This window comes from Manacus vitellinus, unplaced genomic scaffold (genome assembly GCF_001715985.3).
Source record: "Manacus vitellinus isolate BGI_N305 unplaced genomic scaffold, ASM171598v3 scaffold_81_pilon, whole genome shotgun sequence".
NCBI lineage: Eukaryota > Metazoa > Chordata > Aves > Passeriformes > Pipridae > Manacus > Manacus vitellinus.
In genome coordinates this window covers 1334779-1347348 of record NW_021940822.1, presented here as the reverse complement: position 1 = coordinate 1347348, position 12570 = coordinate 1334779, and the positions used below count along the sequence as shown (strand labels likewise).

At 50.0% G+C, this 12570-nt stretch overlaps 1 protein-coding gene across 1 annotated transcript in view; it reads right to left on the bottom strand.

The window, feature by feature from the left end:
- Positions 1 to 12453, bottom strand: part of PTK7 (protein tyrosine kinase 7 (inactive)) — a 36851-nt gene extending 24398 nt beyond the window's left edge. Inside the window, exon 1 of the mRNA XM_008922790.2 lies at positions 12420 to 12453. The gene's annotated coding sequence lies outside the window, so the exon portion shown is untranslated. The remainder of the gene's footprint in view (positions 1 to 12419) is intronic.
- Positions 12454 to 12570: the final 117 nt, after the last annotated feature.

Below are 12570 nucleotides of genomic sequence, written 5' to 3'. Positions count from 1 at the left end.
CACACACCTGCTGCAAGAGAAAAGACCAGTACAACTGAGAAAAAAAGCTCACCACAAGGACAGTGAGCCCAGGTAACCAGCTGCAGACTCCTCCTGATTGTTTCAGCACATGTCAGGATAGATAGACCCTGGCACTGACTTCACTCGCCCACTCAGTTCAAACTAGTTTGGGGCTTCCCTGCCTCTGTTCCTTACATTGCCCATTCTACTTCCTCAGCCACACATCCCTCCGGTTTCCTTCTTGCAAGACCATTCCAAACCGAGCTTCCTAACTCTGCCATAGGAGCTCTGCAGCCCTTAACTTTCATAGCTCCCTGCCTTCACCCTCACCAGAAGTGAGCAGAGACCCTGCCTCCCTGTGGGCTCAAAGCCAGGCAGCAGCCACCCCAAAGCAACAGCACATGATGATACACTCTGCAGTCAGGGACAGGGTGGTAGTGGGGAGCGAGGTCTGGAGCAAGAACTGCTTTGGCAATGAGCAAGAACAGCAAACAAGGGTGCTACTCTGCAGCCACAGAGTGATAGGAATATTTCAAGAGGTTCCTACTCATTCTCAAGCAGAGCAGGGCTGCTGCCAACCAATACTCCACTGCAGGCTTAACCAAGCTGGCAGGACAGACACCATGCTGTGCAGTTTGTCTCCAAGGTTGCTGGATTCATTTGTGGTCTTTATGGAGGATGTCTGGGCTGAGCTGCACTTTGCCCTACAGTCTCTCACAACATCATAGCACCTTGCTCAAACAGGAAAAAGCTGTAGTGAGAGAGGGGAGCCCCCATGGTAGCCAAGTTCCTTGGCTCCCTGAAACAGCTGGGGCTGCTGAACCAGAACAACTGGCCTTGGCACTGCAGGAGCTCCCTGTCTGCCCTAGGAGTAGGTTGGCACCACTCCAAGCAACAGGGCTACCGCCCGTGCTCCTGGCAACCACTGCAAGAGGAGGCATGGGCATCTCCCCATGGAGACATGTCTGGACCCAGGAAAAGGATGCCATTCTGATGGGCCACTGAGGCCACTGTGTGGTCCCAGGACCCTAAGAAAAGCCCAGGTACCCCTCCTGAGCCCCCAGCCCAGAGAAGCAGCCCAAGCCATGAGTGCAGTGCTGTGGTCATGCAGCTGGGAGAGGAACAGGGCAGAGCTGGTAGCTAGACCACCACTTCTCCTGCCCAAACATTCAGGGCACAGCTGCATGCTGGCAGCTGTCTGCACCGCTTGGCTTCTGGCTTATGGAGAAGGAGGCTTGCTTTGGTCAGGCAAGTGGGCCTGTGCCCGTGTGCTGAGCAGCACAGGCAGTGGTGGCCATGGGACTCCCAGAAATACCAAGACAACATCTTCATAGCAGATAAACAGAGAGAGAGCAATAAGTGAGATAGGAAGACCACAAGCCCAGCGCAGGAGATGGGAATCCTGCTGGCTCAATGAAACCATCTTTAACGGTGCATCAGCCAAAGGCTCCCAAGCAGACATCGCCAGCTGCATTGCCAAGCCCCAGTGAGAAACACAAATGTTTCAAGGGTGACTCAGCACCACTGCAGGCTTGCTGCACCCACCACTCTTGCCAACTGACTCTCCCAGGCTTGCTCTGAGCCTTTGAGCAATTCTCTGGCTTCCTCATAAACAGTTGATGATTGCTTCTGGCAGCATGTGGCAGGCTGGAGATACAGTGATCTGAAGGCTAAGCTCTCTGGCCAGCACAGCAAAGGTATTGCACTTTTCTCCCACTAAAGGAAACATGGTAGACAGATGCAAAGTGGAGCTAGGACGAACCGCACGCTTCCTGTGCAGTGGCCCTGAACGACAATGCTTCCCCCACAATGGGGCATGTGAGAATGCAAAGGTCTTCACCAAGCAAAGGTCCTCTGATGGTAGAGGAGAGCCTGGTGGTGTTGAACAGCCAGGTAGGTCCTGCCAGCAGGAAAGAGCTGCGACAGAGCTGGCTCAGCATTCCTTGCCCCAGAGCTGGAGACGAGGTGAGGACCTGTGGCAGTGAGGCTGCATTGCTGCACCCACAAGGTCTGTGTGGCTCAGAGCTCGTCCCGTGGTAGCTGGGGCCAGCACCTCCTGATCCATCCTCACATCCCTTCCCTTGGGCTGAGGACCAAAGGCTGACGTTGTTCCTGCCATCCCAAGCCCAGCCAAGAGGGATTCCCCCATAACAGCACTGTGTGTGTGGATGGAGCTTCTGGCCAGGGCTTCACGTTTTTCCTGTTCCAGCTGAAACACCATTCCAGATGACAGGAAAAACCAGAAGAAGCTCCATAAAACTGTCTGGCACTTCCCTTCAGCAAACAGGAGCCCCAGCCAGCCACCCCAGAGAATGGAAACTCAGGCTGCAGAGACAAAAGGGCAGGGGGTGGGGGTGGGAAGAGGCCAGGGCAAGGAAAGCAGTGCAAAGAGAAGCAGCATGCACATGGGGCCTGCAAGCCAAGACAGCTGCTTCATCAACACACCATAGGAAAAGACAAAGCTGCTGTCAGAGCCAGGTCCTCTCCATACAGCACGGTGCCTACTCAGCACCTGAGCCAAGGCTGGACTGGGCATGGCACACTCCTGCCAGCAAGGCCTCTTTGTTCTCCCAGGACTGTCTGTTGAAGAAAAAAGCATATTTGGCACTGAAAGTGTTTGTGTGAGCTGCTGCTTTGCGTGTTGCCACCAAACCCACTGGAAGGATCAAAACCTCCCGAGTACCACCCAAACCCCTGCTGGCCTTTGGATACACTTTATCCGGATGTCTTGCAGATCGTGCTCGCTCAGGAGGCCAAGTGAGAGGGTTACAACCCTACCCAGGCAGACCTCAAGACAGCTCACCAACAAACTCCACAAACACCCTGAGTGCAGGGACAGCAGCTGGGGAGGGAGGGGGCAACAAGGGGACAGAAAGCGCAGTGAAGAACTCACATCTACACTAGCGCAAATACCCTCTCCATTTTGCTGTCAGCTACATGTTTACACTATCCATATGGACATCCATGAGCAACTTGCCAGTCCCAAAGAAGACTCCCAGAGCTGGGGACAAAGGGACAGCTGCACTTCTGAGCCTTGCGTGCAGGGAAACAGACAGGGAGCTTATTTATATCCCAAGCTCTGCTCTAGGATAAATATTTTAAATCTCTCTCCAGGTCATGGCAGTATATTTACAGCTAAGTTTCCCTTAGTTATCTGCCTGTAGAGACTCAGATGGATTTGCCATGAAGCCAAGAAGATCCAGCTGGCCAAGCTCTCCAGACAGCTTACAGCTCATGGGAGAAATGGTTCATCCAGTACCATAGTCTTGAAAATTACATCCATGCACTGGCAACTGCTGCAGGGATGTGTACCCCCTCATGCTGCTGCCTCTGTACAGCCCACTCACAAGCATGCTCTCAGCCACTCTGCCTTCCCAGGAGCAAGGAGAAGGCAGAGGTTGGGAAATGCCACATACAACAGTAGATCAGGAGCAATCCTGCCGCTGCACTCCCCACAGAGCACAGCTGCGTTGTGGGTCCCACTGGAGGTGAGTGGGTCTCTGGAGCATCCTGCTTTGCCACTTGGTTTACTGAAGGTTTAACCTGTTTGCTCCCCTCCCATAGGAAGAGAAGAAGCTCCCAGAAGAGGCGTTCACAACAAATTCACTTGAGCTTTTCCTAGCAGCCACCACAGTGCTGCAAACTAAAAATTGCTACAAAAAGGCACTGAGGAGACACCTCAAATAGGCTTCACTCCACTAGCTGCATTCGTGTCTCTCCTGTTTATATGGGCTCTGCACTGTTGAGTTTTGACTTCTGCCTGCCTCTGAAGCTTGAAGAGGATGGATTGGTTGCCCAGGGCTTCCCACTGGGTTTGTATGATTTCTGTGTCAACTCTCACAAGTGTTTCAGAAACACTAGTTCATAAATACTGCCTGCATCTATGTGGCACTGACTGCTTCCTGGCTACAAAATATCATCCACAACTCCCCATATCTGTCTCCCACTAAGTCCTAAGGTCTGCAGATTTCTCCGAGATCCTCCTCTTTTCATTCCTGGAAAGCTGAAGATCAGCCTTATTTCACAATCATCATTTACAGTTGTGCAGGGAAGCACTGTTGTCCAGGACCTTTCTTCCTGGGAGAAGCATCACCAGGGAGGCTGAACCTGCAGTATCATCTCTGAAAGCAAAGAGGGCACAGAGAAGAACAGCTCCTTGTTTATTTTCATTAAGGCCATTTATGAATCTATATTAAAAGCAATAAATATAGGAAAGCAGACAGAGAAGCTCATATTTCCTCTGCTCATGCAATATTAATTAAAAGGTAGCTTCTCTATGAGACATTGCTACATTATCTCTGCTAAAAATGGAAAAAAGCCACTGAGTGGGAAGAATATGCAAGCAGGACACTTTCTGGAATATTTTACAAATCAATAACCAAGCAGAACACTTGCACTAAATAGATCTAATGCAAAGCTCCAGTGTCAAATAAAGAAAAGCTTGGCTATAACAGACTCACTGAGACAGAAAGTCATGCTAACCAGATCTCTTTGAAAAACAAGTGCTTTCCTCCATTGTGGCAAAAAAGCTAATTTCCAATATATCTGGAGAGCAAATAATTCTTACTGGACAGCTACTAATCTACCAGTGTGAGGAGTACCTGGACATTTGATTAAATGCCAAGGCAGCACACAAACTGTGGCAACAGACAACCAACAACGGGTCCTGGAGAGCAAGAAGTTGTGCTGAAATATCTGCAGGTGCCTGGCTGATCACTGTGGTCACTCAGCAACCCAGGTAAAATGGATTGCTTCATCAAACCCATGACAGGCCTTTGTCTGCAGGAACTATCTCCAGCCAGTGAGAGGCAGGGCCAAATCCCAACAAGGCCACAGAAACAAAATGTGATGCTGAACGATGCCCAATATGACACTTGTTATTTCCTTGCCAAAATGTTGACCATTCAGATTAGTGGTTTCTGCTTCAGGCCACGTGCCTTTGAGATGTTTCTTCAGTAAGAGAAAGAATTCTTGTCAAAAAAGACTTATGATTTCCAAGATCCACCTGAACATCTCAGCAGCCCTGCGCCAGCTCTGCTCTGATTTCTCACCAGCCTGAGCGAACTGGGGGCCTGGCTCAAGGAGACAAAGGCAATCTCAGGATGGGATGAGAAAGCCACAGCCACACCTGGCAAAACAGCAGTGCCCAGAGGCAGGCATTGGAGAGAAACCAAGCAACAGCAAAGTCTGAGAAGGGAGCATGTGGCATGCTAAGGTGGGTCTGGATAGAGAAGAGGAATCAGGAAGAAGGGGAGACAGGAGGCACAAATGGAAAAGGAACAGCTGCACTTGGGCCAGAACAAGGCAGCAAGACAGAGGCAGGACCCGGGCAGGAGGGTCAATGCTGGTGAGGGCTCAGCCAGCAGCTCTTCCACTTACACATCTGAAGGCTGTAAGCACACACACACAAAACATCAGGGAGAGCCATCAGGAGTGAACTCAGCAGAGAAAAAAAAGCAACAGACGTGTTGCCTTTGGAGCTCGGTTTTAGCTTGGAATATGGTGGATACAGAACTGTTCAAACCTAGCCGGAGGAAAGAGTGATCACAAAACAAGATCTCACTGCCATCTCACTGCTACAGAAGGCGGCTCAGCCCAGGAACTGGCCACTCCCACAGCACCTGCCAGGTGCCCAGATGTGTCCCAGGCTCACAGCGTTTACAGCAGGCAGTACGGATGGATAGGAACAAAGAACATCAAGTAACTCACAAGAAGCTATCTTCTTCGGTCCAAGACAACTTGCAGAATTCCTGCAACTCCTGAAGGAGACTTCCAGTGTTGGCCCCTCTGCAGAGGTAACTAAATTACTTGTCCTCAGCAGCACAGACCCATCTATGCTGCCATGGACAGTTAAGGAGCACTGGATGCACTGCCTTGTGTGGCACCCTACAAGACTGTCTTTATCTTCTCTAGTCCTGTCTGCTGGGAAAGACAAAAGCCACAACCTTTCCTCCCATGAAAGCTTCCCACAGATACAGGCACTGTAGCAACTTCAACAGAGCCAGCACCATGGAGCACCCATCAGTCTGTGCCACGTGAGTGATGGGCTGGCCCAGCAGAGGCAGGACACACACCAAAGCACAATGCACGGAGAGCAATAAAGGAACTTGCAAGCCACAGCTTGTCCTGCCTTTAACCATTTGGAGAGCCACTGTATGGTTTGAATCAAAGGCTTCCTTTGTGCTCTTCAAGAAACCAATGAGCAACTGTAGTGAGGAGAGCATTCATAGTTGGTCTTAAGCAATACCATGCCTATCTTGTGCATCACTGGACAGCAAGGACAACCCCCTATAGGGCTGCCCAGAGGCATGTAAGCCACCCCTCTGCTGCCAGAACAGTACTCGGCCTTCACGTGCCATGGCTCTGGGGACAGACTCCTCTGGCTTTCTGGGGGACGGAGGACAGAGCCAACTTGCCAGTGTGCTCAAATCGACAGCAGTAGGGCGCTGTCTTGGCTGCTCTTCAGGGTGGCCTGAGCTGCATTCAGGTGTAAAATTCTGATGCTGGGACAAACCTCATTTCACAACAGCATCACAGGAGAGGAAAAGTTATAAAGCCTGTCACTTTAGAGCTACTCTGGAAACAAACATCTGCCATTAGCACTGAGGTCCGAGTGCACAGCACTCATGGACTCTGCTGTCTCCTGGGAGATAAGTCACCCAGGAACTGAACAGAGGTTAACCAGGGGCTGAAATACAAGTAGACTTGTAATCCTCACTCACTTAAGCCCTAGCCCCTTTCTGCACTAGCTCCCAGCACACACAGCAACCTCGTGTCATCGCTTTCTCCCAGCATGCAACATCTTGCCTTCCAGAGAGGGAAGGTTCATGCCCTGAAATCAAATGCGTCACGCCACTTTCCAGACAGAAATCTGCTTGTATCAGTTTTCTTCATTCATCATCCTGCACAATACAAGCATCAATCCAAGACATCCCAACCTCACAGAGGTCCAGACCATCTGACAGTGGTGGACTGAATTCATGCACATTCAGGGGCCCTGTGCACACTGCAGTCCACAAACGCTGAACTTCCTGCCCGCTCCCATTCAAATCACAGCTTAATTTGACAAGGAGAAGACAGACCATTGGTATCCCACTGGCAAGCACCATCTCACACAAGGAATGATCAGTTTAAAAAGTCATGCCTCCTCTCCAGACACACAATCTGTGTGGACCTGCTGTGCAAGGGGACAGGAGTTCAAGAGTACTCCTCACTGCGCTGTTCCATCCTGACTTTTGCAGCTGGATCTGGCTAGCTTTCATTCTGCTCTCTGGGGCATCTGAACACCTCAGCATTCACCTGTTCACTACCAACAGAAATGTTTTAAGTAACGACATAGGCCTTTGCCTGGATGTCACCTACAATTTTTAAGGATTAGAATGCATTTTCAAGAGAAGCCTTTGGAAAACAATTGCAGAGGGTAAAAATCAGAGAATAGAGGATGGATTTTTGAAAGCTAATCAAATAAAAGGAGCAGTCTCAGGCAGTAACAGCCTGCAAAGAGTATCAACAAAAGCACCTACCCATCAACTTTCCCAAACTACTCTAAGACAAGCAAGCTCAGGAATGGTCAGAACTGGGCAGGCACACCCAAACTCCTCATCCCAGACACACAGAACAAGCTTTCAGAAACTTGCAAACCACTCTGAAGTCCCCCCTTGCCTCTCTTTATTGATCAGAGAGCATGTATTAGTTACTTCTCAGAGCAGAGGGAAGCAGTCTCTGGTCACAGAACAGACTGCTTCCCTGAAAATGGCAAGGCTTAAATTAAGACTAGAAGTACTGTACGGCTCAACCTTTTAAGATCAGGGAAAACATTTTTGTATTAAATTTAAAAAAGAGCTGGCAAGAGTGAGAAATGGAGCCGGAGCAGCAGTCAATGAAAAGCACATGCGCTGCAGACCTGGCTGCCAACACAAATTGATGCTTTGAAACAAAGACCACTTGTGTTTGGCTTGAAGATCTTCCACAGCTACTCGGCAAGGGCTGCACAGATTAAAAGGAGACACAGGTAAACACAGAACAGCGCTTGCTGCCAAGTATTTCCCTGGAACAAAGGAATAACCAGAAATGGAGTCCTTGCCTTGACGGGTTAGCATGGGCTCATCCTCACCGTGCTGCAACTCACCAAAGCAGAGGCAAGACAAAATACTGGACAAACCTATATTCAAGCAGCACCCAGATCCACAGCCTGGACATGGAGAACTGCAGCTGCTAAAAACACTGAATGTGCCTCCATCCTTAAGAGCCCACAGGACTACAACCAGCCTTTGCCCACTTCCAGAAGAAACCCCAGACATCTATTCTTCCAGTACTTCACTTCTTGAGACTGCAGACACTTGTGTGCCTCCTGCAAAGCTAGATTCTGGTTTAGTTCCCAGACTAACCTATATCCGTATAACAACATACCTTGCAAGCCTCTTTTCCTTTCTACTGTCTGCACAGTGATATATATGTTCAGAAAGCACAGGAAGAGTGAAACAGGAGATGGTTTCATCATTCTTCTCCAGAATGATGATCCTTCAGTCTGGTCCTTTTATAGGGACACCAGCTGCCCTCTAAACCAAACAGCAAGAGCAACAGTTCCCATTGTAGTGCAAAGGTGGACTTGCTGGCCCTGTATGACTTGAGAGGTGACTGGACACTGCTCCCTCACATAGCACCCAACAGCAGTGCAGGAAAGCAGCCTCTGGATCAGATCCCACAGTGTTAGGTGGGGAAAAGGAGAGAGCTGACACCTCATCAACACAACCAGCACAGCAGATCCTGACAGGGTCTGGTAGGATGAAGGAGGTAAAAGTACAGGACTCTGAACTGGCCACATCCTCCAAAATCAATGTGTTTGCTTCCTTGTGCTGTGGTTCAATAGCTTTGGCATTAGGAAGCAAGCAAACAGGTTTCTAAAAGACCCCAGGGTCCCCTGTCTTATTTGCAACTCCCTCAGAACAACCTCCCTAAAAATGCAAGAGATGCACAATGTTTCTGGACTGCTGAAAGCTCACAAGAATATGAGGAACAAGATGTGAACTACATGCAGAGCCTCCAAACTATGGCAAAGCCCAGGGAGTGGCTGCTGCTAGAGCAGCAGCCATATGAAAAGCCTGAAAATCTGCAGCATCCCTACCTCCTTCCTGTAAGGTCTCTCTCAGAGAACAAATTCTTCCATGTCCAGCAGTGGGATTGCTTATTTCAGGCAATCCAGCACATAAGGTACACTACATTCACAGTACAGCCTTTTAACCCCACTGTGCAATACAACATCTGCTCTTCTAACAGACTAAAAAGCATTTACAAGTAGCTCTTAGATGACACCTTCCAACATCTTCCAAGCAAGGAGACTGACGTGGAATCAGACCACTCACCTTGGCACCTCTGCCATGCTGAAATGTACACTGAGGACCAATTACCAATATGCTGGTCTTTCTTTCAGTCAGTTGTCAAATCGTCATTTCTCCATCTCTCCTTCCTCTCTCCCCCAAGACAGTTGATTTCTTATAAAGGTAAAAAACACTACAGTTGCCTTTCTCCCACATCAGGCACTATCAGCCTTCTCCAGGAGGTATTTGCCATGCCAAAGGCCCACCTGCGGGCCTGCCTCTTTCACTTACACAGCAAAATCCACTGTGCTGGTTCACAGCCTTTGCAAACCCCACCAAACCCAAAGTTAACACCCTGTGCAACTTAAACCTCACCAAGAAGAATGTTCCTGTGCATCTGCCAAACATCTTGTTGGTCTTGCTGCCCTCCAGGCTTCCAAAGAGCTGCCTGTCCCAACCCACGAGACCACGTTAGGAGAACAAGAACTGCTCCTTGTGGTCTGAACAAACAATAACATGTCCCCCAGTCTCAAGGGAATTTCCCTGCAAACACCGCAGCAGCAACTGCCTTCACAAAGAGTACATTTGTACCTAAATTTGTCCACTGCTAAATAAGCATTTGTTCCAAGTTCCCAAATATCGAAAGTAGTGGAAACACCCACTGCTAATGTGAAATATTTTGCATTCCAGGCATGAGAGGTATGCTTGAAAATGTTCAGAGAGGAAAGAGTGTTTATTCACTGGAAAGAGGTGTACTAGGTCCAGCTATTTACTTAAGTCCATGTTAGCTTGCTGGAATATAGCTTTGATCTTTGCAACTTAAATAGCAGATGAATTGAAATGAAGGCAAGAAAAATATTAGTGTAAAGATCCTCTAGCAAATACCTGTAACCAGGCCTCACAGCCTTCAGATCTTTTTGAAGTGCCTTATCACTTACAGCCAAACTGGCCCTTGCATTCTTGTCCATTGCCCCAAAGCCAGGCTCTTCTCTTCCTACCCCTTTCCTACCTTCTTTTCTCCATTTCCCTTGAGCTCCATGGCCTTTAGAGAAAGTGCAGCCTGCCCTCCTAGGACACGTGCCTATCTGCTTGGATGCAACACGGACCAGCCCTTGGCCAAACATCTGACCTACTAGCAGATATGAGCTGCCATCCACTTGCCTCCCTTGAGCAAGAGGTATTCAGCAGACTGGGAGGAAACATATTCTCAATCGGCAAGTGTTCATTACCCAGCATGCAACTAAATACAGGGTGCTTGCTGCAGTTTAAACATCTGCCCATCTGCCTTTAGAAGACAGCTTCATTCCAGATCAATAAAGAGCTCAGAGGACATCTTTAAAGGATGCAGAACATGACAACGCTCTGATCAGTGCCAGCTCACAGTGGTTCAGGACCCCACTGTGCAGACAAAGAAGTGCCTATGGCCACGACTATGGAGCTGCCATGCCTTTGAAGCTCCTGCCACATCAGGGTTCCAGCCCGCCTAGAGCCCCATCTGAACACAGTCAAGTCCCAAGGGGGATCAGATCATTACCGTCTTCAGAAATTTTCTTAAGACCAGGCTTGCTAGCAAACATGAGAAACGTACTGCCATACAGAAACACAGAGCTCACCACAGGACATGGAGGCATTTCCAGAACAAAATCGACCTTTTGGGGTTTTTTTCGCTTTAAAGAAAAGTTGACTCAGCAAATATTTCCTCTGCTAGCACTTCAACCAGATGTTCCAGCCTAAGTCAGCACACATTTGGCATGCTGCAGTGCCACTGCCAGAAAGATCACAGCTTCACTGAACAACAGAAATGGAGGAACAAGGACCAGCAGTCCAGGCACCGAGCACTTCTGAAACACATAGCAAAGGACCTGCATGACCATGCCTCACAGGTCTTTGCCCAGTGCTCTTTCCAAACAGCATCTACAGGCAAAGGGAGACGACGCCTTGCAGCCCACAAAACTTACCACTAGCCTGTAAAAACCTAGATGTCAAACAGTATGTTTCACCATCTGAGATTTTTTAGTGTCTGAGAGCCCAACAGCAGCGTGTTCCTCCCAGTGCTGCAGGACATGGTCTTGCTCAGCAAGAGAAACAAGGAGTAGTGTACATGCTTGGAGCCACACAGAAACTCCCAACAACTGTAGAGCGGAGTGTGCTGGTAGGAAAGGCGACCGACAGCCCTCACAGGCAGGTCTGCACATCCCAGCTGCCGGTAGTGGCCTGCTGGCAGCTAGGTGAATGCTGTGGCAGGTTCACAGAGCCCTGTGGCTTCAATCCAGGGCCCAAGCTAAGCATGCACTCCCTCTCCAGAAACAGCCTTCCCAGAAGGCTGCCAAGACGTTCTGCAATCACGGTGCTAATCAGCTAAGTAAGCGTTGCTTTTCATGCTTATCAGCTGTAAATTGGACAATACTTACCGCCTGGCAGCAGGGCTCAGCCACACCTCCAGATATGGAAGGGCAGAAGCTACAGATATCTTTCCCTCAGAGGCAGTATCCTACCCAAGTGCTAAACTAAGATTGCTCTTGATTTTGCAGCAGAAACTGGAAAGCAAACTCTACAACTGTGCACACAGTGAGACAGAAAGGACTGCAAACGGCTACTAGCAGCACGCAGGACCCTCCCCATCTGCAGGGCTCCAAAGAGAAGAAACAAGGTGCTCTGTTATGGGGCAGCCGTGGGACCTTTCAAAGCCAGGCTGAAAAATAGCTCCCAGCCCCTGCGGCTCTCGTGCCACAGCCAAGACCTTGGGCTCCTCAGACAAGGGAAACGGTGCTAAGAGGCCAGCGGGGGAGAAACACCATGGAGCAGAGCGAGGGAAGGTGGGTCTGGGCTTTGTAGTTGGAGTTGGACAACGTGAAAAGCAAGCAGCCAGGCAAATCAACGGGCCGCAGAGCTAGGACAGGGCAGGGAGGCTGGCTCACACCCTACACGGCATGGAGGGTGGCACGGGGGGCGGGGGAGAGGGCTCAGCCAGATGCGCTCAGCAAGGGACAAAACCCCTCCAGCAGCCGGGAGGTCAATCTCCACGGGTGGAACCCCCCCCCGCGCGCCCACTGTTTGTTCTCGAGTTTTGATCTGATCAGATTTCATAGGAAAACCACCCACCACTGCACACAAACAGCCTTCCCAGTCTCAGCTCTCTCCACGGAGCCCGGAGGGGCGCAGGTCGGGGCCAAGCCTCGCTAGAGGGGCCTCCGGGAGCCCTCCCCGGAGCGCGGCTGCTCCGGGAGCGCCTGCTCGCCATCTCCCAGAAGGC